Below are 25,150 nucleotides of genomic sequence, written 5' to 3'. Positions count from 1 at the left end.
CCTTTATAATCACCCAGTTATGTTGTGACGTTTGGTAGCACACAAAGTGTTCCTCCGGTAAACGGGAGTTGCATAATCTCATAGTTGTAGGAACATGTATAAGTCATGAAGAAAGCAATAGCAACATACTAAACGATCAAGTGCTCAGCTAACGGAATGGGTCAAGTCAATCACATCATTTTCCTAATGATGTGATCCCATTAATCAAATGACAACTCATGTCTATGGTTAGGAAATACAACCAGCTTTGATCAACGAGCTAGTCAAGTAGAGGCATACTAGTGACACTATGTTTGTCTATGTATTCACACATGTATTATGTTTCCGGTTAATACAATTCTAGCATGAATAATAAACATTTATCATGATATAAGCAAATAAATAATAACTTTATTATTGCCTCTTGGGCATATTTCCTTCAGTCTCCCACTTGCACTAGAGTCAATAATCTAGATTACACAGTAATGATTCTAACACCCATGGAGCCTTGGTGCTGATCATGTTTTGCTCGTGGAAGAGGCTTAGTCAACGGATCTGCAACATTCAGATCCGTATGTATCTTGCAAATCTCTATGTCTCCCACCTGGATTTGGTCCCGGATGGAATTGAAGCATCTCTTGATGTGCTTGATTAACTTGTGAAATCTAGATTCCTTTGCCAAGGCAATTGCACCAGTATTGTCGCAAAAGATTTTCATTGGACCCGATGCACTAGTTATGACACCTAGATCGGATATGAACTCCTTCATCCAGACTCCTTCATTTGCTGCTTCTGAAGCAGCTATGTACTCCGCTTCACATGTAGATCCCACCATGACGCTTTGTTTAGAACTGCACCAACTGACAGCTCCACCGTTCAATATAAACATGTATCTGGTTTGTGATTTAGAATCATCTGGATCAGTGTCAAAGCTTGCATCGACGTAACCATTTACGACTAGCTCTTTGTCACCTCCATAAATGAGAAACATATCCTTAGTCCTTTTCAGGTATTTCAGGATATTCTTGACCGATGTCCAGTGATCCACTCCTGGATTACTTTGGTACCTCCCTGCTAAACTTATTGCTAAGCATACATCAGGTCCGGTACACAACATTGCATACATGATAGAGCCTATGGCTGAAGCATAGGGAACATCTTTCATTTTCTCTGTATCTTTTGCTGTGGTGTGGCATTGAGTTTGACTCAACTTCACACCTTGTAATATATGCAAGAACCCTTTCTTTGCTTTATCCATTTTGAACTTTTTCAAAACTTTATCAAGGTATGTGCTTTGTGAAAGTTCAATTAAGCGTCTTGATCTATCTCTATGGATCTTGACGCCCAATATATACGCAGCTTCACCGAGGCCTTTCATTGAAAAACTTTTATTCAAGTATCCTTTTATGCTATCCAGAAATTCTATATCATTTCCAATCAACAATATGTCGTCTACATATAATATCATAAATGCTACAGAGCTCCCACTCACTTTCTTGTAAATACAGGCTTCTGCAAAAGTCTGTATAAAACCATATGCTTTGATCACACTATCAAAGCGTTTATTCCAACTCCGAGAGGCTTGCACCAGTCCATAAATGGATCACTAGAGCTTGCACACTTTGTTAGCACCTTTTGGATCGAAAAAACCTTCTGGTTGCATCATATTCAACTCTTCTTCTAGAAATCCATTTAGGAATGCAGTTTTGACATCCATTTGCCATATTTCATAATCATAAAACGCAGCAATTGCTAACATGATTCGGACAGACTTAAGCATCGCTACGGGTGAGAAAGTCTCATCGTAGTCAACCCCTTGAACTTGTCGAAAACCTTTCGCAAGAAGTCGAGCTTTGTAGACAGTAACATTACCATCAGCGTATGTCTTCTTCTTGAAAATCCGTTTATTCTCGATGGCTTGCCGATCATCAGGCAAGTCAACCAAAGTCCAAACTTTGTTCTCATATATGGATCCATCTCAGATTTCATGGCCGCAAGCCATTTTGCGAAATCTGGGCTCATCATGACTTCCTCATAGTTCATAGGTTTGCCATGGTCAAGTAACATGACCTCCAAAATAGGATTACCATACCACTCTGGTGTGGATCTTAGTCTGGTTGACCCACGAGGTTCGGTAGTAACTTGATCTGAAGTTTCATGATCAATATCATTAGCTTCCTCACTATTTGGTGTAGTCGTCACAGGACCCGGTTTCTGTGATGAACTACTTGCCAATAAGGGAGCAGGTACAGTTACCTCATCAAGTTCTACTTTCCTCCCACTCACTTCTTTTGAGAGAAACTCCTTCTATAGAAAGGATCCAAATTTAGCAACAAAAGTCTTGCCTGCAGATCTGTGATAGAATGTGTACCCAATAGTCTCCTTTGGGTATCCTATGAAGACACATTTCTCCGATTTGGGTTTGAGCTTATATGGTTGAAGTTTTTTCACATAAGCATCGCTGCCCCAAACTTTAAGAAACGACAAATTTAGTTTCTTGCCAAACCACAGTTCATAAGGCGGCGTCTCAACGTATTTTGATGGTGCCCTATTTAACGTGAATGCGGTCGTCTCTAAAGCATAACCCAAAAACGATAGCGGTAAATCAGTAAGAGACATCATAGATAGCACCATATCTAGTAAAGTACGATTATGACGTTCAGACACACCATTACGTTGTGGTGTTCCGGGTGGCGTGAGTTGCGAAACTATTCGGCATTGTTTCAAATTTAAACCAAACTCGTAACTCAAATATTCTCCTCCACGATCAGATCGTAGAAACATTATTTTCTTGTTACGATGATTTTCTACTTCACTCTTAAATTCTCTGAACTTTTCAAATGTTTCAGACTTATGTTTCATTAAGTAGATATACCATATCTGCTCAAATCATCTGTGAAGGTGAGAAAATAATGATACCCGCCGCGAGCCTCAATGTTCATTGGACCACATACATCAGTATGTTTGATTTCCAACAAATCTGTTGCTCGCTCCATAGTTCCGGAGAACGGTGTTTTAGTCATCTTGCCCATGAGGCACGGTTCGCAAGTACCAAGTGATTCATAATCAAGTGATTCCAGAAGTCCATCAGTATGGAGTTTCTTCATGCACTTTACACCAATATGACCCAAACGGCAGTGCCACAAATAAGTTGCACTATCATTATCAACTCTGCATCTTTTGGCTTCAACATTATGAATATGTGTATCACTACTATCGAGATTCAATAAAAATAGACCACTCTTCAAGGGTGCATGACCATAAAAGATATTACTCATATAAATAGAACAACCATTATTCTCTGATTTAAATGAATAACCGTCTCGCATAAAACAAGATCCAGATATAATGTTCATGCTTAACGCTGGCACCAAATAACAATTATTCAGGTCTAAAACTAATCCCGAAGGTAGATGTAGAGGTAGCGTGCCGACCGCGATCACATCGACTTTGGAACCATTTCCCACGCGCATCGCCACCTCGTCCTTAGCCAATCTTCGATTAATCCGTAGTCCTTGTTTCGAGTTGCAAATATTAGCAACAGAACCAGTATCAAATACCCAGGTACTACTGCGAGCATTAGTAAAGTACACATCAATAACATGTATATCACATATACCTTTGCTCACCTTGCCATCCTTCTTATCCGCCAAATACTTGGGGCAGTTCCGCTTCCAGTGACCAGTCTGCTTGCACTAGAAGCACTCAGTTTCAGGCTTGGGTCCAGAGTTGGGTTTCTTCTCTTGAGCAGCAACTTGTTTGTCGTTCTTCTTGAAGTTCCCCTTCTTCTTCCCTTTACCCTTTTTCTTGAAACTAGTGGTCTTGCTGACCATCAACACTTGATGCTCCTTTTTGATTTCTACCTTCGCAACTTTTAGCATTGCGAAGAGCTCGGGAATAGTCTTGTTCATCCCTTGCATATTATAGTTCATCACGAAGCTCTTGTAGCTTGGGTGGCAGTGATTGAAGAATTCTATCAATGACACTATCATCAGGAAGATCAATTCCCAGTTGAATCAAGTGATTATTATACCCAGACATTTTGAGTATATGTTCACTGACAGAAGTATTCTCTTCCATCTTGCAGCTATAGAACTTATTGGAGACTTCATATCTCTCAATCTGGGCATTTGCTTGAAATATTAACTTCAACTCTTGGGACATCTCATATGCTCCATGACGTTCAAAACATCGTTGAACTCCCGGTTCTAAGCCGTAAAGCATGGCACATTGAACTATCGAGTAGTCATAAGCTTTGCTCTGCCAGACGTTCTTAACATCGTCAGTTGCATCTGCAGCAGGCCTGGCACCCAGCGGTGCTTCCAGGATGTAATTCTTCTGTGCAGCAATGAGGATAATCCTCAGGTTACGGACCCAGTCCGTGTAATTGCTACCATCATATTTCAACTTAGCTTTCTCAAGGAATGCATTAAAATTCAACGGAGCAACAGCACGAGCCATCTATCTACAACAAACATAGACAAGCAAAATACTATCAGGTACTAAGTTCATGATAAATTTAAGTTCAATTAATCATATTACTTAAGAACTCCCACTTAGATAGACATCCCTCTAATCATCTAAGCGATCACGTGATCCAAATCAACTAAACCATGTCCGATCATCACGTGAGATGGAGTAGTTTTCAATGGTGAACATCACTATGTTGATCATATCTACTATATGATACACGCTCGACCTTTTGGTCTCAGTGTTCCGAGGCCATATCTGTATATGCTAGGCTCGTCAAGTTTAACCTGAGTATTCCGTGTGTGCAACTATTTTGCACCCGTTGTATTTGAACATAGAGCCTATCACACCCGATCATCACGTGGTGTCTCAGCACGAAGAACTTTCGCAACGGTGCATACTCAGGGACAACACTTATACCTTGAAATTTAGTGAGAGATCATCTTATAATGCTATCGTCAATCAAAGCAAAATAAGATGCATAAAGGATAAACATCACATGCAATCAATATAAGTGATATGATATGGCCATCATCATCTTGTGCTTGTGATCTCCATCTCCGAAGCACCGTCATGATCACCATCGTCACCGGCACGACACCTTGATCTCCATCATAGCATCATTGTCGTTTTGCCACCTATTGCTTCTACTACTATCGCTACCGCTTAGTGATAAGGTAAAGCAATTACAAGGCGATTGCATTGCATACAATAAAGCGATAACCATATGGCCCCTGCCAGTTGCCGATAACTCGGTTACAAAACATGATCATCTCATACAATAAAATATAGCATCACGTCTTGACCATATCACATCACAACATGCCCTGCAAAAACAAGTTAGACGTCCTCTACTTTGTTTTTGCAAGTTTTACGTGCCTGCTACGGGCTGAGCAAGAACCGTTCTTACCTACGCATCAAAACCACACCGATAGTTCGTCAAATTAGTGTTGTTTTAACCTTGTCAAGAACCGGGCGTAGCCACACTCGGTTCAACTAAAGTTGGAGAAACTGACACCCGCTAGCCACCTATGTGCAAAGCACGTCAGTAGAACCAGTCTCGCATAAGTGTACACGTAATGTCGGTCCGGGCCGCTTCATCCAACAATACCGCCGAACCAAAGTATGACATGCTGGTAAGCAGTATGACTTGTATCGCCCACAACTCACTTGTGTTCTACTCGTGCATATAACATCTACGCATAAAACCTGGTTTGGATGCCACTGTTGGGGAACGTAGTAATTTCAAAAAAAAATCCTACGCACACGCAAGATCATGGTGATGCATAGTAACAAGAGGGGAGAGTGTGTCCACGTACCCTCCTAGACCATAAGCGGAAGCGTTAGCACAACGTGGTTGATGTAGTCGTACGTCTTCACGATCCGACCGATCAAGTACCGAACGCACGGCACCTCCGAGTTCAGCACACTTTCAGCTTGATGACGTCCCTCGAACTCTGATCCATCTGAGCTTCAAGGGAGAGTTCTGTCAGCACAACGACGTGGTGACGATAATGATGTTCAACCGACACAGGGCTTCGCCTAAGCACCGCTACGATATTATCGAGGTGGAGTATGGTGGAGGGGGGCACCGCACACGGCTAATAGATCTCAAGGATCAGTTGTTGTGTCTAGAGGTGCCCCCTGCCCCCATATATAAAGGACCAAGGGCGAGGGGGCGGCCGGCCAGGGGAGGGCGCGCCAGGGAGGAGTCCTACTCCCATCGCGAGTAGGACTCCCTCCTTTCCTTCTCCAAGTAGGAGAGGGGAAGGAAGGGGAGAGAGGAGGAAGGAAAGGGGGCGCCGCCCCCCCTCCTTGTCCTATTTGAACTAGAGGGGGAGCGGGCGCGCGGCCTGCCCTGACCGCCCCTCTTTTGCTCCACTTTGGGCCCATGAGGCCCATTGTCGGTGTCAAAACCGGCGGATCTCCGGTAGGGGTCCCGAACTGTGCGTCTAGGCGGATGGTAACAGGAGACAAGGGACACGATGTTTTTACCCAGGTTCGAGCCCTCTCGATGGAGGTAAAACCATACTCCTGCTTGATTGATATTGATGATATGGGTAGTACAAGAGTGGATCTACCACGAGATCAAGGAGGCTAAACCCTAGAAGCTAGCCTATGGTATGATTGTTGTCCTGTCCTATGGACTAAAACCCTCCGATTTATATAGACACCGGAGAGGGCTAGGGTTACACAGAGTCGGTTACAATGGTAGGAGATCTACATATCCGTATCGCCAAGCTTGCCTTCCACGCCAAGGAAAGTCCCATCCGGACACGGGACAAAGTCTTCAATCTTGTTTCTTCATAGTCTTGGAGTCTGGCCGATGATGATAGTTCGGCTATCCGGACAACCCCTAGTCCGGGACTCCCTCAGTAGCCCCTGAACCAGGCTTCAATGACGACGAGACCGGCGCGCATATTGTCTTCGGCATTTCAAGGCGGGTTCCTCCTCTGAATAATTTATAGAAGATTGTGAACACAGGATAGTGTCCGGCTCTGCAAAATAAATTCCACATACCACCATAGAGAGAATAATATTTACACAAGTTCAATCTGCTGACGTATTTTGTGGCGTGACGTCACACCACAACCAAGCTTTTACTCGAATCGTTTTTATTATACCACCTCAGTGCATTTAGCGAAGCGGTTTCCTTGTCACGTCTTGTCGAAGCAGAGGTCGTGTTCCCCTTATTCCGGGATTCCCATCAATACGGACGTGGGTAACCCAACCGCGCCATTGATTGCAGCGCTTGGGAGATAAGCAAGTTTTACCAGGCCGGTGGGGACGCATAGTCTCGTCCGCCCATATATAAGGGGATAAGGATCCACCTTTTTTACCTACGCCTTCTTCCTCCTTTGCTTATCCATCTCCGCACATTCGAGCTCCAGCGCTCAAGTCCGCACATCTCACCTCGACCTTCTCCAGCCATGTCCGGAGCCACAGAGGGGCACATCAAGAAGCTGCGCAGCGCCGGATATCTGTCCAGCGACATCGCGCACCGGCTCCCCGACGAGGGGCAGCTCATCCCCACCCCCGGGCCCCATGAGAGGGTGGTATTCCTTCCCCATTTCCTCCGCGGACTGGGCTTCCCACTCCACCCCTTTGTCCGGGGGCTCATGTTCTACTACAGCCTGGATTTCCATGATCTGGCCCCTAATTTCATCCTCAATATCTCGGCATTTCTCATCGTGTGCGAGGCCTTCCTCTGCATCCAGGCCCACTTCAGCTTGTGGCCAAAGACCTTCAATGTCAAGCCGAAGGTTGTGAAGGGCAGCCAAGCGGAGTGCGGAGGCGCCATGGTGGGCAAAATGCCCAACGTCACTTGGCTCGAGGGCGCCTTCGTGGAAACCATCAAAGGGTGGCCATCGGGGTGGTTCTACATCATTGAGCCGCGTGACCCTAAATGGGCAGCGACCCCCGAATTCAGATCTGGCATCCCCATGCGGCTCACCTCCTGGAAAGAGAAAGGCCTGCTATGGGGTAGTTCAGAAGAGCTGACCGGACTCAAGTCCTGTCTCCAAACCCTGGTGAACAAGAAGCTCAAGCTTGTCAACGTGATCCAGGTCATGCTTGTCCGCCGGATTCTCAACTGCCAACAACGGGACTTCAATTTGTTGGAGTTTGATCCGGCACAGCACCGGACCTTGAGCGGGCTCTTCGACACTACGTACGAAGATGCCTGGAGGGTGCTGTTCAAGGGTGCCGAAGCTCCCGCATCCGCTACCGAAGATCCCGGATTCAGCTTGCAGCGTCCGGCTGGCGAGGTAAGCCATGTTATCCTTTATGGGACACTTGCTTTTCATGTTTTGACTTTATGCGGGATCTAAACTCCCAACACCTTTAACAGGCCTGGAAAGCAACGTCCGGACAGGTTAACTGTTCGGGTCCCCTTCTAGAAGACCCAGCGGATGCCCGTCTAACAGGGCTACTGGTCCCGGCACTTTACATAGTGCCGGAGAAGAAGGCCAAGAAGAAGGCCACGGGAACCCGAAGGAGTTCCCGGCGTCAGGTGGTATCGGATTCATTGTTCGATGACTCCGAGGCGGACTCCTCCCATGAGGACGAGGAGGAGAATAAAGAGCCCCCCCCCCAGTGGGGGGAGAGAAGAAGAGGAAGGCCTCCCGAACAAGGGAGGCCGAAGGGTCCAAGAAGGGAATGACCCTTCCCCCGGACTGTTCCGCCAACGTTGGCGACGGCGACGAGGAGTGGCCCTCAAGGGCCAAGCCCCTGGCGAGATCGTAAGTATCCAGACTCCCGAATAACTTCATGATTTTTCTTTTTGCCACACGGTGTCTTTCTAATGCCGGATACAACCCTGCAGTCCGCCCAAGGACGATCTTCCCGCTTCGTCGAGCGGGTCCTTGGGTACGTCGGATGTGGATAGTACTTCACTTCCGACCGCCTCCACCCCCCGTGACACCGACAACGCCAAGGTGGGATCCCAGAGAGGGATCCACCCGGAGGAGGAGGCCCCGGAGGTGCCACAGGGCAACCTCCCGGACTTTGTACCGGACTCCGCACCAGAACCTGCAGTGGTTTCGGAGTCCGGCGGGCGGCCCCTTCATAAGAAGGGCAAGACTGTGACGCCAGTGGCCTCCGTCCAACCGGAGGCGCCGGATAACTTACTGGAGGCGCTCAACAGCGCTTCCATCGAAGATGAACACCACACTGTCATGACTTTGGTGATTCAGAAGGTTCAGCTCGCCAAAAGCGGGCTGACCGAGGTCTGCAGCAGCCTTCTAACAGGCTTTCAGGTAAGAATTTTAATATATGTAAAATAGTACCGCATAGACAGTAGCCCCTGATGCTCGGTTCGGTGTTCGGAAAGAAAAGCCAGACTGAGGATCTAAAAAGATATACGCAGGAGTCTAGAAAATATGTCAATATGGGATTGCAGGCTGCGCTGCTGACCTCTGCCGCACTGACTGCGGAGGTCAATGCTTTGAAGCAAAGCCTCGAGTGGTCTGAGAGCGAGCTCGGTCGTGCCAAGAAGCAGCTCGGGGACAAGGAAGGTGAGTAACACCTTATTAAAGTTGTACCTTACAGAAAAGGATTTGGTTGCAAGAGGAATGACAAGGATAACGTGGGTACTCCAGGGGCCACGAACAAGGTGGCGACCCTGAAGGAGGCGGTGTGCGCGGCCGAACGTAATGTGGCCGCGGAGCATGCTGGGCGAGAGAAGTAGGAGGCGCGGGTGGCGGAGGTACAGCAAGAGCTCCAGGCTCTCGTGGAAAAACATGAGAGTTTAGAGCGCGACTCGAAGACTCGAAAATCCGAGCTTGCATCGGCTTTTGAGAGTGCCAAAGCCGCTAAGGCCGAAGCCCACAAGGCCCTCCAGGAAATCGAGGCGTTGAAGAAAATAGTGGCGGGTAAGCCATTTTTCATGCAAAGCAAGCATGTGAATGTGAATTACCTATCACTTACCCGAATTCGGAGCTCTCGAGGAGCGTTCGCAGATCTGCCCCGCAGCGTTTCCGATGCTACCGCTTTCTACAGGGCCGAGGAGGGGAGCTCGACGGAGAAGGTCTTCTGGTCTCTGTATGCTGAGGCCGGACATCCGGTGCCCCTTAGCGACCAGCTGAAGCAGTTGGTCGAGCTCCACAAGGTGGCCGAACAGGCCATGAAGGGCCTCATAGTTCGGCTGTGGCCCAAGGAGGCCATGCCTGGGAGCTACTTCAGCCTGGTGCGGTGGCTGGTGGATGCTTGTCCATGGGTTGAAGTCATCAAGCACTCCGCTTGCATTGAAGGTGCTCGTCGGGCCCTTGCCCGTGCTAAGGTGCACTGGGGCAAGATGGACGCTGGGAAGCTTGTGACAGACGCGCCACCGCCGGGCAAGGAGTATCGCACGCCCGAGATGTATTATAAGGGTGTCCTGAAGGGTGCCCGCATTATTGTGGGTGAGTGCTCCAAAGATGTAATATTTGAGTAGACTCGCATTTTGTTATCCTGTGCGCTGAAGACTTTGTTCATATGCGCTAAGCAACGCTTGTTAATTTAAAATATTACCTTCTATGCGGCCGTTTATCAAATCTGAGAGATGGCAAGTCGTCGGCTTCAGCCCCCATGCCACGAGTGCTGGGGTGTTCGGGATAAACTTGAGCGCTCTTGTTCCCATTTTTGGGTCCATCTAGGGAGGCGCTCAACACAACGAACAAGGCAACCGGACTTATAGTGCTTGAACACTCTCACTTAGCCATAGAATTCTATAATTTTAAATTTCGGCGAAGGCCCTAGTGTTCGGAAGACCGAGTTCGGGGCGCTATCCACGCCTGGGCCGGACGAAGCCGGTTCCTCTCTCTAAGCGGCATAAGTGTTTAGGGACTCGAAAAAACCTCTTGAACAGCGACCAGCTCTCGCCTCATCATGACGGTCAGTTTTAGCTTTCTCCACTGAGGTGCTCGCCCAGCTCAACTGGGGCACAATTGCAGTGGTTCTCCTAGCGCTACCTTAGCCGATATAACAGAACGTAAGGTACCAAAACATGGGAGCCGGGCAAACCCAACTATTGACACAAGACATGATTCGGAGCCGATGCATATAATGCTATAAGTTAGGGGTGCCGCACTTGTGAAAGTGTTCGTACTTATCACACCATAATGTGGGGAACTTAAGCCCCTGGTGTATTTAGCTGTACCAAAGTGTACGGATGCAACATGTCATAAATGAACATATGTATAAGAAAGGAATGCAATTATAAGCAAAAAAGCGATGCATTGTTTATTCAAGAAATACTGACATGAATGCAGAACAATACAAATAGTGCGGTAAGAAAGGGATGGGACTATTAAACATGTCCTCCTCCAGGGGTAGGCTGCGGAATGGTGTATAAAACAGATTTAATGCTCGTAATGGAGACCACCTGGATACTCGTTGTAGCCTTTCTCCTTCCCTGGCTGTTGCATCGTGAGTTCGGCAGGTCTACTGCCGGATAGGGCCTCTGGTGAATGGAGTCCTATGGATAAGAAGAAAAAAAGAAAAAGGAAAAAAAGGATGACACACTTGGGATCCCCTAGTGTGGTTAAGCCGCATTCTGGGCCTGTCGTGGTCGTGCCCCTCCCCCTATGCCCACGGTATCTCCAGAGCGTAATGATGTACACGAAGTACCGGTCTTGAAATTTTGCAAGGGCTGGGGTTGGGGCCGCATTGCTACGCGTGCTCGGGACGTGCCAGGTGGTCTTGTTGTAGGTTACTCCGGGCGCGTTTAGCAGTGTCCGGTCGCTTAACGGCCGGACTCGAGAATTGCCTTAAGAGGCTGCTCTGTACTTCTGCCGCAAGAGCCGCTGTGTGTTCCTCCGTTCGGAGGGAGCGTTCAGTGTTTCCGTTGACCGTGATGACTCCTCGAGGGCCTGGCATTTTGATCTTGAGGTATGCATAGTGCGGCACCGCGTTGAACTTTGCAAACGCGGTCCGTCCGAGCAGAGCATGATAGCCGCTGCGGAACGGAACTATGTTGAAGATTAACTCCTCGCTTCGGAAGTTATCCGTGGATCCGAAGACCACTTCCAGTGTAACTGAGCCTGTACAATTGGCCTCTACACCTGGTATGACGCCTTTGAAGGTCGTCTTTGTGGGTTTAATCCTTGAGGGGTCTATGCCCATCTTGTGCACTGTATCCTGATAAAGCAGGTTTAGGCTACTGCCGCCGTCCATCAGGACTCTGGTGAGGTGAAATCCATCGACGATTGGGTCTAAAACCAATGCGGCGAATCTGCCGTGGCGGATGCTGGTGGGGTGGTCCCTTCGATCAAAAGTGAAAGGGCAGGAGGACCATGGGTTGAACTTCGAGGCGACTGGCTCCATCGCGTATACGTCCCTGAGTGCACGCTTCCGCTCCCTCTTGGGTATGTGGGTTGTGTATATCATGTTCACCGTCCGCACTTGTGGGGGGAAACCCTTTTGTCCTCTATTGTTCGGTGGTCGGGTCTCTTCCTCGTCATCGCTATGCAGCCCCTTGTCATTGTTTTCGGCAATTAGCTTGCCTGCCTGCTTGAATACCCAACAGTCCCTGTTGGTGTGATTAGCTGGCTTTTCGGGGGTGCCGTGTATCTGGCACGAGCGGTCGAGTATTCGGTCCAAATTGGACGGACCCGGAGTAGTTCTTTTGAATGGCTTTTTCCGCTGACCGGGTTTGGAGCCTCTGAATCCGGCATTGACTGCCGTATCCTCAGTATTGTCGCCATTAATGCGGTGTTTGTGCTTGTTTCGACGCGACCTGCCGTTGCGGTCCTTGGTATCTGGACTGCCAGAATTTTTGCTGAGGTTGTTGCTGCGGGCTAGCCAACTGTCCTCTCCCGCGCAGAAGCGGGTCATGAGTGATGTGAGGGCTGCCATGGATTTTGGCTTTTCCTATCCCAGGTGCCGGGCAAGCCACTCGTCGCGGATGTTATGTTTGAAGGCCGCAAGGGCCTCCGCATCCGGACAATCGACAATTTGATTTTTCTTAGTTAAGAACCGTGTCCAGAATTGTCTGGCCGATTCGTCTGGCTGCTGAATTATATGGCTTACGTCGTCAGCGTCTGGTGGTTGCACATACGTGCCCTGGAAGTTATCAAGGAATGCGGCTTCCAGGTCCTCCCAACACCCAATTGATTCTGTTGGCAAGCTGTTAAGCCAATGCCGAGATGGTCCTTTAAGCTTGAGTGGGAGGTATTTGATGGCGTGAAGATCATCCCCGCGGGCCATGTGGATATGAAGGAGATAGTTTCGATCCAAACCGCGGGGTCTGTTGTGCCATCATAGGATTCAATATTCACGGGTTTAAACCCTTCGGGGATTTGATGATCCATTACTTCATCTGTGAAGCATCGTGGGTGTGCGGCGCCTCTGTATTGGGCTATATCACGACGTAGCTCAATCGAGCTTTGTCTACTGTGTTTGGCTCGGCCGGACTTGTTGTGTCCGGCGCGACGGTTGTCGTCGCGTATTATGGGGCGCCCACGTGATTTGTAGATCGATCTTGATTGTCTTGCCTTATCCTCCAATATATCTCGCAAGTCCGGAGCGTTCCCCTGTGGCTTTGTGCTTTTCGAGCGATGCCGGGGTACGGTTTTAGTGTAGGGCCTAGAGGCCTCTCTGTCGCGGCCACGGGGTGGTCGGTCAGGCATATTGTGCGCTGGTGATGCAGGTTTATATGCCTCCTCCTCTAATCGGGGGAGCAGCTTGCGTTTGGGGTAGCTTTTGGAGGGGCGTTCGAGTTCATGCTCTTCGGCCGCAAGGACTTCAGTCCATCTGTCGGCTAGCAGATCTTGATCAGCTCTAAGTTGTTGCTGCTTTTTCTTGAGGCTCCTTGCCGTGGCCATAAGCCTGCGTTTAAAACGCTCTTGTTCGACGGGATCCTCAGGCACGACGAATTCGTCGTCGTCGAGGCTTGCCTCGTCTCCCGAGGGAGGCATGTAATTATCATCCTCTACCTCTTCGTCTGCCGCTCTCTCATGAGGGCTGGCTTCTCCGTCCTCCTGTGCTGAATCTTGCTGGAGGGGGTTGTCTTCGGCACTGTCTGGGGTGTTATTATCTCCGATGCCGGAATCTCCATTCTTGTTGTGGCGGGATTTAGAGCGGCGCCGCAGACGCCGGCGCTTAGGCTGTTTCTTGGAGGGGTCATCCTCTGTTGTTCCTTCGCCATTCCCATCTTTTGGGATGTCCACCATGTAAATGTCGTATGACGAGGTGGCCTTCCAGTGCCCTGTAGGCGCTGGTTCTTGGTCGTCTCCTGCATCGTCGTCCATACCGTCGATGTCTTCGGAGTCGAAGTCGAGCATGTCGGTTAAATCATCGACAGTGGCTACTAAGTGGGTGGTGGGTGGGCTTTGAATTTCTTCGCCGTCCGCATCCCAACCGTCCTGACCACAGTTCGGCCAGGGCTCTCCTAATAACGAGAGATACTTTAGGGAATTCTGGATGTCGCTGAAAGGTGATTGTTGAAAGATGTCCGCAGCGGTGAACTCCATGATCGGCGCCCAACCGGATTCCATTGGTAGGGGCGCGAGGGGTTCGGAGTCCGGAGAGGAGTCCGGCACCTCGGAGTCACGAGATTCACAAGGGACAAGGTCGGTATTCGGCTCCATCGCCGTAGAGGTAGTAGCCCCCGAGGCGGTGTCTAGACACCCATCCTCGATCTGCGCAGTCGGTTCCGAATTAAGGGTCGGAGTGGATCCTGTGCGGCCTCCAGGGCACTGTCCGGCAGCAAAGCTAAATCATGCCCATCATGACAGTGCGGCGCGCTCGGCTGTTGCTCGAATCCATCGAAGATCAAGTCTCCACGGATGTCAGCTGTGAAGTTCAGACTTCCAAATCTGACCTGGCGGCCAGGGGCGTAGCTTTTGATCTGCTCCAGATGGCTAACCGAATTAGCCCACAGTGCAAAGCCGCCGAATACGAAGATCTGTCCGGGGTGAAAAGTCTCACCCTGGATTGCGTCGTTGTTGTTGATGATCGAAGGAGCCATCGAGCCTATCGGCGACGACACAGAGGAACTCTCAATGAAAGCACCAATGTCGGTCTCAAAACCGGTGGATCTCGGGTAGGGGGTCCCAAACTATGCGTCTAGGCAGATGGTAACAGGAGACAAGGGACACGATGTTTTTACCCAGGTTCGAGCCCTCTCGATGGAGGTAAAACCCTACTCCTACTTGATTGATATTGATGATATGGGTAGTACAAGAATGGATCTACCACGAGATCAAGGAGGCTAAACCCTAGAAGCTAGCCTATGGTATGATTGTTGTCCTGTCCTATGGACTAAAACCCTCTGGTTTATATGACACCGAAGAGGGCTAGGGTTACACAGAGTCGGTTACAATGGTAGGAGATCTACATATCCGTATCGCCAAGCTTGCCTTCCACGCCAAGGAAAGTCCCATCCGGACACGGGACGAAGTCTTCAATCTTGTATCTTCGTAGTCTTGGAGTCCGGCCAATGATGATAGTTCGGCTATCCGGACACCCCCTAGTCCGGGACACCCTCACCCACTAACCCCCCGGGGGGTTCCGGTAACCCCTCGGTACTCTAGTATATATCTGATAACCCCCGGAACAACTTTGGTGTCCGAATATAGTCGTCCAATATATCAATCTTTATGTCTCGACCATTTCGAGACTCCTTGTCATGTCCGTGATCACATCCGGGATTCCGAACTATCTTCGGTACATCAGAACACATAAACTCATAATATAACCATCATCTAACTTTAAGTGTGCGGACCCAACGGGTTAGAGAACTATGTAGACATGACCGAGACACGTCTCCGGTCAATAACCAATGGCGGAACCTGGATGCTCATATTGGCTCCTACATATTCTACGAAGATCTTTATCAGTCAAACCGCATATCAACATACGTTGTTCCCTTTGTTATCGGTATGTTACTTACCCGAGATTCGATCGTCGGTATCTCAATACCTAGTTCAATCTCGTTACCGGCAAGTCTCTTTACTCGTTATGTAATGTATCATCATGTAACTAACTCATTAGCTACATTGCTTGCAAGGCTTGTAGTGATGTACATTACCGAGAGGGCCCAGAAATACCTCTCCGACAATCGGAGTGACAAATCCTAATGTAGAAATACGCCAACTCAACATGTACCGTCAAAGACACCTGAAGAGCTCCTTTATAATCACACAGTTACGTTGTGACATTTGGTAGCACACAAAGTGTTCCTCCGATAAACAAGAGTTGCATAATCTCATAGTTGTAGGAACATGTATAAGTCCTGAAGAAAGCAATAACAACATACTAAACGATCAAGTGCTAAGCTAACGGAATGGGTCAAGTCAATCACATCATTCTCCTAATGATGTGATCCCATTAATCAAATGACAACTCATGTCTATGGTTATGAAACACAACCATCTTTGATCAACGAGCTAGTCAAATAGAGGCATACTAGTGACACTATGTTTGTCTATGTATTCACACATGTATTATGTTTCCGGTTAATACACTTCTAGCATGAATAATAAAAATTTATCATGATTTAATGAAATAAATAATAACTTTATTATTGCCTCTAGGGCATATTTCCTTCACTACCTCCTTTCCGGTTTGCAGGGCTCAATTCAAGAAACGACCTACTTAGTCCTACACGAATAAATAGCGGATTACACATGTACTAGTACCTCCTTTCCGGTTTGCAGGGCTTAATTCAAACCTCTCACTAACCAAGGTACTCACTCCGTCTGGGTTTATTAGTCCCGTGAGCAAAGCAGCAAGACCAAGGCATGGTAATAATTAACGGCATGCAGAAGTTTAAGCCTAATTAATTCCAGCAATTTAAGTGGTTGCATGCGTGCCCTCTGCTACGACTCATTGCATGCTGCTCCGCGTACTGGCTGCGAGCGATTCTGAGTGCCTGCATGCAGCCGGCCGTAATTAAGGCAGCTAACTGATGCGAAAAAAGATGCGCTTTAATTCTTGCAGGCTTTTTAAATCCGTGGAATCATTATTGACAAGGAGGGATATGATTCGAGTGCACTCGTTTAACCGCCATGCCGGCGTGCGACCCAGACGGGACGGGACGACACAGTCATAATTTCAGTTTCTCTAGTTTTCCACGGCAAGCTGGCGCGCTAAGCCATGCCTACTTATGCATTGAATTCCAATGACCGTCGATTTACCTTCCACCTATAAGTACTCTTTCTCGGCCTGCTCCGGTGGCACCGTGACCCAACTCGCCATATCCTCATAAGCCCCCACCGGCCCGACGTCGCTCGCCATGTCCGCCATGCCCCCGCCCGTCCACGGTAGGCGACGCCGGAGGCGGTCATCGCCGGAACTAATGTTCTGTTTTTCATCGGAAGGCAGACGGAGGGAGGAGGCATTCTATCTGTCTTTAGATGGCAATGCAGAGAACGAGGACTTGTTGGAGCACAACCGCCGCGGAGGAGCAGGAGTTGTTGGAGCGCGACCGCCTGGTGGAGGAGCAACGTATCGCCGATTTGCGCCGCCAGCGGGACATGGAGCAGCAGTGCACCGACGCTCTGAGTCGCGATCAGAGCGCCCGTAACTTGGACGACTACGTGGAGGCCGGCACCCGGCAAATAGCCCTGGAGGCTGTCGGGCAAGCATGCGTTCGCGACACTGATTTTTACTACCAGCTCGTCAAGTTGGTTTCCCGCTTGGAAGCCGAAGCTTCGGTGGACCACGCTGGCATGGAAAGGGCCAACGCGCACGAACAACGCGCCCTATCGCACCTCTGGCAAGTCCGAGGCGAGGCGCAGGACACCTGTGCCGGCGTTTAGCGTGTACCACAGATGGCGGCCGGCATCGTCTAGTTAGCTAAGAGTAAGTTAGTAGTTGTACACTACTAGAGTATTAGTGGGAGTAGATAGTTAACTTGGCTATGATGGTTGTCAACGTGGAAGTTCAGTACTCTATATGTGGATCAGACCTGTTACTTTGCTCCGAATGTTGAACTTTCCGTTTGAACGTATGGAATGGGTTGTTATTTTTTTAAATGGATTGTATTTGTCCTCCACGGGTTTAGAGGCTGACTTGTGGGCCTACCAAGTTGACGCGTACACAATCAGGAGATGATTGTACGTGGAAAGGATGACAGCAGGGACCCGCCAAGGTCATGGCAGTACGCAAGCAAGTGCCTCCTTATTTCAAGCCAATAAAAAATGGCTCCTCCTAGTGGATTTCTGACATCTGGGTCCCATGCCATTGTCAATGTAGTCAATAAACGAGAGAATTGCACAACGAGCGGCTGACACCAGGGACCCAGCAGCTCGCCCGGTTATTTTTGTGTTGGGTTAATTTGATAAATGCCACTCCAAATCTAGTGTTTCCGAGAAATGTCACTACAATTTCCAAACTTTGAAAAATGCCATTTCTAGTGGCATTTTTCGAAGTCTGGAGTGGCATTTTTCAAAGTTTGCAAACTGAAGTGGCGTTTTTCAAAGTTTGCAAAAATTGCAGTGGCATTTTTCAAAGTTTGGAAATTGCAGTGGCATTTTTATGAATCGCCATAATTGGAGTGCATTTATCTAATTTTTTTGAGTAACAGTGGCATTTATCTAATTTGTTTTTGAGATGGAAGCAGGGTGTCAACTGGGCTGTGCGGAACACTCTGGCCTGTCTAGACAGCCTTTTCTTTTATGTTTACCACAGACCAGCCTAGTAGTTTTTTTTCTTCCTGAAAATGGCTATCCTGGTTTTTTTTGTGATTTGTCAAGTAAGTCACTTTATCAGGCCTGTTGGGCTGCAAATCTTTCAAGACGAGGAGAGCTTCATTTGGCTGGCCGAGAGAATGGCCTATCAGTAATGAGAAATGGGCTGTATATTTTTAAAACACATCAAATCGGCAATTAGTTTCAAATATCTTTTTTTCATTCCGAGATTTTAAATTGCATTCTGTTTTTTTTTGGGGGGACAATTTATTGGATTTTATATAGATATACATTTATTTTTAAAATGAGTCTGAATGTGACTCGAAATTTCGGGATTAAAAACAGTTCAGACCGCACCGACATATGCAAAATTTCGTATATTTTTTTAACTATGGCCACAATATGGGCTGTAATGCTAACAAAAAGAATATGGGCTCCAAAAAAACCATAAGAATTAGCAAATGGGCCGTAAATTATTAGAAATAATGGCAGATGGCATGTATGCTGTTTTCCACAGATTTGAGGCTTTCCTAAAAATGGTTGACGCACAAGTAGTGACTGTTGGATGTGCATCCAACGGCCGTCGTGCTTCTTCAATATCTACTCTTCCTGCTCCAGCCGCTCAAACAAGCGCTGGTGGGACTGCCTGCTCCCTCCTCCCCGCGGGCGGCTATTCTGCCGCGCAGGCCTCACCGCCCCACCGTACTCCCATCGCTGGCCTAGCCATCCCTCTACTCACCCACACCTGCTGTTATTCTCCGGCGACGATAGATGAACCAGTAAACCATCACACATCATACTCCCCTCCGCGTGGGAAACAACTGTCGAGTCTTCCCTGCCTCCGTGTCGTTCCCTTCCTAGGCCCCGCCGTCGTCCACCGCCCTGGTGCTCTCGGCGTGGCGTGGTCAACGTGGTCAACGACCGACATGCATCTGAAGTGGACTGTACATGGAGAGGCTGACAGCTGGGTCCACAGCCGCCCAAAAGGAAATGCCTCCTTATTACACGCAAAATAATGATTCCTCCACCTGAAAGCAGGGACCCACCGAAAGGGCCTCTGTATTTTGCGAAAAAAATGTTACCGCCGCTAACAGCTCGGACACACCAGCTATATCTTCACACGCAAGGAAGTGCCTCCTTATTACGCACAAAAAAATGAATACTCCCCCTGCTAGCTGGGACCCAGTGTAGTGGGCCTACTAAGTTGATGGGGACGGAGGGCTTTGTCAACTTAGTCAATATGCACGATTCTAGCTCGACTGGTCGTACGATGTCCATCCAACAGCTGTAGTGCTTCTTCAACCTCTGGTCTTCTTGCTCCAGTAGCCCAAAGCAGCGCCGGTCATGCCGCCTGCTCCTGCCTCCCGTGGCCGGCTGTGCTGCTGCGGAGACCTCACCACCCCCATACTACTCCCACCGCTGGCCAGGCCATCCATCCACTCCACTCACCCACACCCCCCATTATTCTGCGGTGACGGCAGCGCAGCCGAACCAATGAACCCTCGTACTCCTCTCCGCGTGGACATCCACTGCCGCGTCTTCCCCGGCTCCGTGTCATCCCCTTCCTAGGCCTTGCCGTCGTCCACCGTCGTGGTGCTCTCGGCGCGGCGTGGTCAATGTGGTCAATGATCGAATTCCATCGGAAGAGTACTGTACGTGGAGAGGCTGACAGCTGGGTCCACGGCAGCCGCAAGGAAGTGCCTCCTTATTACGTAGAAAATAATTATTCCTCCACCTGACAGCAGGGACCCACCGGACGGGCCACCAGTATTTCACGAAAAAAATGTTTCCCCCCTGACTGTTGGGACCCACCGGACGGGCCACCGTATTTCATGAAAAAATCTTTTCCCCCTGACTACTGGGACCCACCGGACGAGCCACCGTATTTCGAAAAAAGTTCCCCTCGCTATCAGCTCGAACCCACCGGAATGCCTCCTTATTACGCAGAAAAAATGAATACTCCCCCTGCTAGCTGGGACCCACCATGGTGGGAGGCTGACTTGTGGGCCTACTAAGTTGACTGGGATGGAGGCCTTGGTCAACTTTAGTCAATATGAACTATTCTAGCTCCGGTGACTGTACGATGTCCATCCAACGGCCGTAGTGCTTCTTCAACCTCTGGACTTCTTGCTCCAGCCGCCCATAGCAGTGCCGGTCATGCCGCATGCTCCTGCCTCCCGTGGCCGGCTGTGATGCCGCGGAGGCCTCACCGCCTCCTACTACTCCCACCGCTAGCCAGGCCATCCCTCTACTCACCCACACCCCCTATTATTCTGCGGCGACGAAGCCGCACACCGCAGCCAAACCAGTGGACCCTCGTACTCCTCTCTGCATGGGCATCCACTCCCGTGTCTTCCCCGGCTCCGCGTAGTCCCCTTCCTAGGCCTCATCGTCGTCCACCGCCGTGGTGCTCTCGGCGCGGCGTGGTCAACGTGGTCAACGACCGACTTCCATCAGAAGAGTACTGTACGTGGAGAGGCTGACAGCTAGGTCCACGGCAGCCGCAAGGAAGTGCCTCCTTATTACGCGCAAAATAATTATTCCTCCACCTGACAGCGGGGATCCACCGGACGGGCCACCGTATTTCGTGAAAAAAATGTTTCCCCCTGACTGCTGGGACCTACCAGCTACATCTTCGCACGCAAGGAAGTGCGTTCATATTACGGGCAAAAAAATGATTCGCCCCCTGACTGCTGGGACCCACTAGCTACATTTTCGCACATAAGGAAGTGCGTCCGGGCAAAAAAAAACGATTCGCCCCCCTGACTGCTGGGACCCACCAGCTACATCTTCGCACGCAAGGAATTGCCTGACAGTCGGGACCCACCTGGTCGAAGCGTACGTAGCATTGTCATTCTGGTCGCAAACGTGTACGTACATACTGGTCGATGTAGAGGCGCTCACATGTCGTAGTAGAGGTGCGCATGTGTCGTAGTAGAGGTGTGCACGTAGCATGTACACGTACGTACAACGGCTAGTGTGCAAGAAAGAAAATACGGCCACGTATGTGTACATACGGGCGGGGTCTCGAACGCCTACTCACGCATACGTACGGCCAGAGCTCGTGTACATGGCTGGGTCAGAACAGAGAAACAGCGTCGTCGTCGTGTTCATGGGGAGCCAACCGGCTGGGTCGGAACGAAATGTGTTGTCGTGTTCATCGGGAGGGCTTGGATGGAACAGGCGATGGAAACGAGGCCTGGCGTACCGCACAATGGAGGAAACGGACTTGTGTTCGACCGGCCACATTCGAAAAGGGATCCTGTTCATCGGGAGGGGTCTGGCATACCACAAAACAAAGGAAACGGACCTCCTACGGTCGAAACGGGGGTCCTGTTAATCGGGAGGGGTGTGGCGTACTGCAAAACGGAGGAAACGAACTTGTGTTGGAGCGCTAAGGTCGAAACGGGGATCCTGTTCTATAGCGACCCGACCTCAGATGGTCGAGTCTCTGTGCTTCCGTGTCATCCCTGGATCGGTAATGCTGACACACACAGTACTTGAAGGATTTATAACAGAGTAGCAATCACACACTTATTACATCGAATGTCTCAAAAGAGAACTTATTACAATAATATGGCTTAAGGCCATCTAATGCGATAACAGCGGAAGGCTTGGAAGATAAAGTGAGTCCATCAACTCCAATGGCATAGCTGAGCTGCACGGCAACGACCTATCGAACCTTACTCCTCGTCTGAAAAGTCTGCAACATAATACGTTGCAGCCCGAGAACGGGTCAGCACATGGAATATGCTGGCAATGTAACACAAAAGAGCAATAACAGAGTAATGCTACCACTACATGCATACTTGGCTGGTGGAAAGCTCTATGGTTACAGTTTTTGCGAAAAGCCAATTTTTCCCTACAACAAAGGAATATAATTTTTATTTAACTATCATGGTGGTTGAAACATCATTTGAGAAGGTAACCCCAACTCAATGATCCCAATTAATATAGTTAACATCCCAGCAATATTAATTAAGAGTGTTGAGATACATGTGAATACTCAAGTACTAGATACTCAGAATTGTCCATGACCGGGGACACGGCTAACCATGATTAGATTGTACACTCTGCAGAGGTTTGCGCACTTTTCCCCACAAGACTCGATCGCCTCCGTTGGATTTCTCGCACTACATGGTGTTTGAGAAACGGATGACCGAGACACAGTCTTTCAGAAACATTAACTCTCTACTCCGGGTAGACCATACCAAACCTACAAAACCCACTACCTGCTGATCCACCTCTTCAAGAGCTTCACGTAACTTACTCAACTATGCTAGAGCCCATAATAGCTTGTGGCTGCACACGGAAGTTTCTAGCATGAATAACTCAGTTCCCTTTGAGCCTGGGTGGCGGTCCATAGGAAATCACACGGTAACCCCGGGATTTCCAAAAAAAACAGGCAATCACTGGATACCCCAGGTGCCTCAATCCACCCAGATGTGTATTAAAGTTGCCACCTTAAGTAAACCATTGATTAACAATCTCACATCTGTCATGGAAACACTCAAACCCAATCCACGTCTACGAGCATAGCATGGCATTATAAGCATAACGTAGAAGTAACTCCCAAGGGTTTGATAATAAACAGGGCAATAGGTTCTACCTCAGCAACTACTTCCCAAACCCACATGTTAAAGACATCCTAGTCATGCAATGTTTGAGGATTGAAACTAATGCATAAAAACTGGGTATGAAAGAGTATGATCAATGTGTTACTTGCCTTGCTGACGATCCGTGAATCCTAGAGACTCGTAGTAACACGCTTCGCACTCCGGGAATTCTATCGCAAACAAACAATAACATACATAAGCAACAAGAAAAGATGCACAAGTAGAACTCCAAATAAAAGAGTTTGACCAGAGAGTTCAACTTAAGAACTCCGGTTCGCAAAAAGAAACAAATCAAACGGAGCAACGAAACTCAAACGGCGAAAGAAATAAGATCCGTTTACTAATATGAACTAGGGTCAAATTTTACAGAGACGAAAACTTGTTTGAGTTGATTATTCGGAAAGAGGGTTTCGAGATGAAACTCCAGGTGCTTGAATCGCCTGATTCCGATAAACGAGCGAAAAGATAAATAGGTTCGAACATCGGATCAGAAATCACGATCAGAATAATCGCGGAATAAATCCGATAAAAAGAAAAATGATGAACGGCTGAACGAACGAACGTTTGTTAGCATAAACTAAACGATGAACACGTTCGTTAAAACGAACGGACGAGCGAACGCTCGCTAAGTAAATGAACCGAAGAATAAAACCGATCTATAAAAAAACGAACTAGGGTTTTCTCAAAAAAATGAAGGGATTTTTAAAAAAAAAACGGCGGCGGGGTGGCTACCTCCGGCGAGGCGGGCGGCTCTGGCGGGGCTCGGCGAGGGGCGGCGGGGCTCAGGCGGGGGCGCGGCAGCGCGGAAGTCGACGGCGGTGGCTCGGGCAGGGCGCGGGCGGCGGCGGCTCGGCTCGGGCGCTGCTCGGGCGGCGGCGGTGGTGGCGGGTTGTGGCGGGTGGTGGTGAGGGCGGCGGTATTTAAGGAGGGGGGCTGCTCCGGCTTGGGGAAGGGGGCGCCCGGGGAGGAGTCCGGCTCGGACTCCCCTCGGCGTCCGTGCGGCGCACGGCGGCGCGCGCGGGGAGGCGGCGGCGAGGCGGGCCGGCCTGGCTGGGCCCTTAGCCCGGTCGGGCGCGGGTTCCTTTTTTTTAAAACATTCTGCCGACTTAGAAAAATCCTAGGAAAATAAATAAAAATCTAAAAATCCCAAAACAAGTTTTCTCCGTCTAAATGGAATATTTAGAAAGAGATGAACTTTTCTTGGCCCCTAAAATGCAACTTTTAAAACATGCAAAATATTTCTAGGGCAAATAAAATTCCGAATAAACTCAAATAAAAACCCAATAATGATTTTAACATTTTTCCTCCGATATTTCAATTATTTTGGAGAAGTCATATTATCTCCCCTCATTTATGTATTTGAAATGAAATATTTTTTCGGAGAGAAAAATAATCAAAATCAAAATCCTCGTCTTCATTATTTGGTAAACCTCAAATATGAAAATCAGAAAATCCCCAACTCTCTCCGAGGGTCCTTGAGTTGCTTAGGATTTCGAGGATTGCAAACGAAAAAGCAATGAAATATGATATGCATGGATGATCTATGTATAACATGCCATATTGGAAATTTGGGATGTTACAAACCTACCCCCCTTAAGATGAATCTCGCCCTCGAGATTCGGGTTGGCTAGAAAATAGGTGCGGATGGTCCTTGCGAATATCCTCTTCTCGCTCCCAGGTGGCTTCCTCCTCGGTATGCTGACTCCACTGAACTTTGCAAAACTTGATAAATTTGTTGCGAGTGACTCGACTATCAAAATCAAGAATCTTTACTGGCTTCTCCTCATAGGTCAGATTATTATCCAGCTGAATCGCCTCCAAAGGTACTGTATCATTCAACGGTATATCGGCCATCTCAGCATGGCACTTCTTCAGTTGTGATACGTGAAACACATCGTGAACTCCTGACAATCCTTCAGGTAACTCCAGCTTATAGGCAACTTCTCCCATCCGTTCCAAAATACGATATGGTCC

Source organism: Triticum aestivum, chromosome 5B (assembly GCF_018294505.1).
Source record: "Triticum aestivum cultivar Chinese Spring chromosome 5B, IWGSC CS RefSeq v2.1, whole genome shotgun sequence".
Classification (NCBI taxonomy): domain Eukaryota; kingdom Viridiplantae; phylum Streptophyta; class Magnoliopsida; order Poales; family Poaceae; genus Triticum; species Triticum aestivum.
This window is presented reverse-complemented; position numbering follows the sequence as displayed.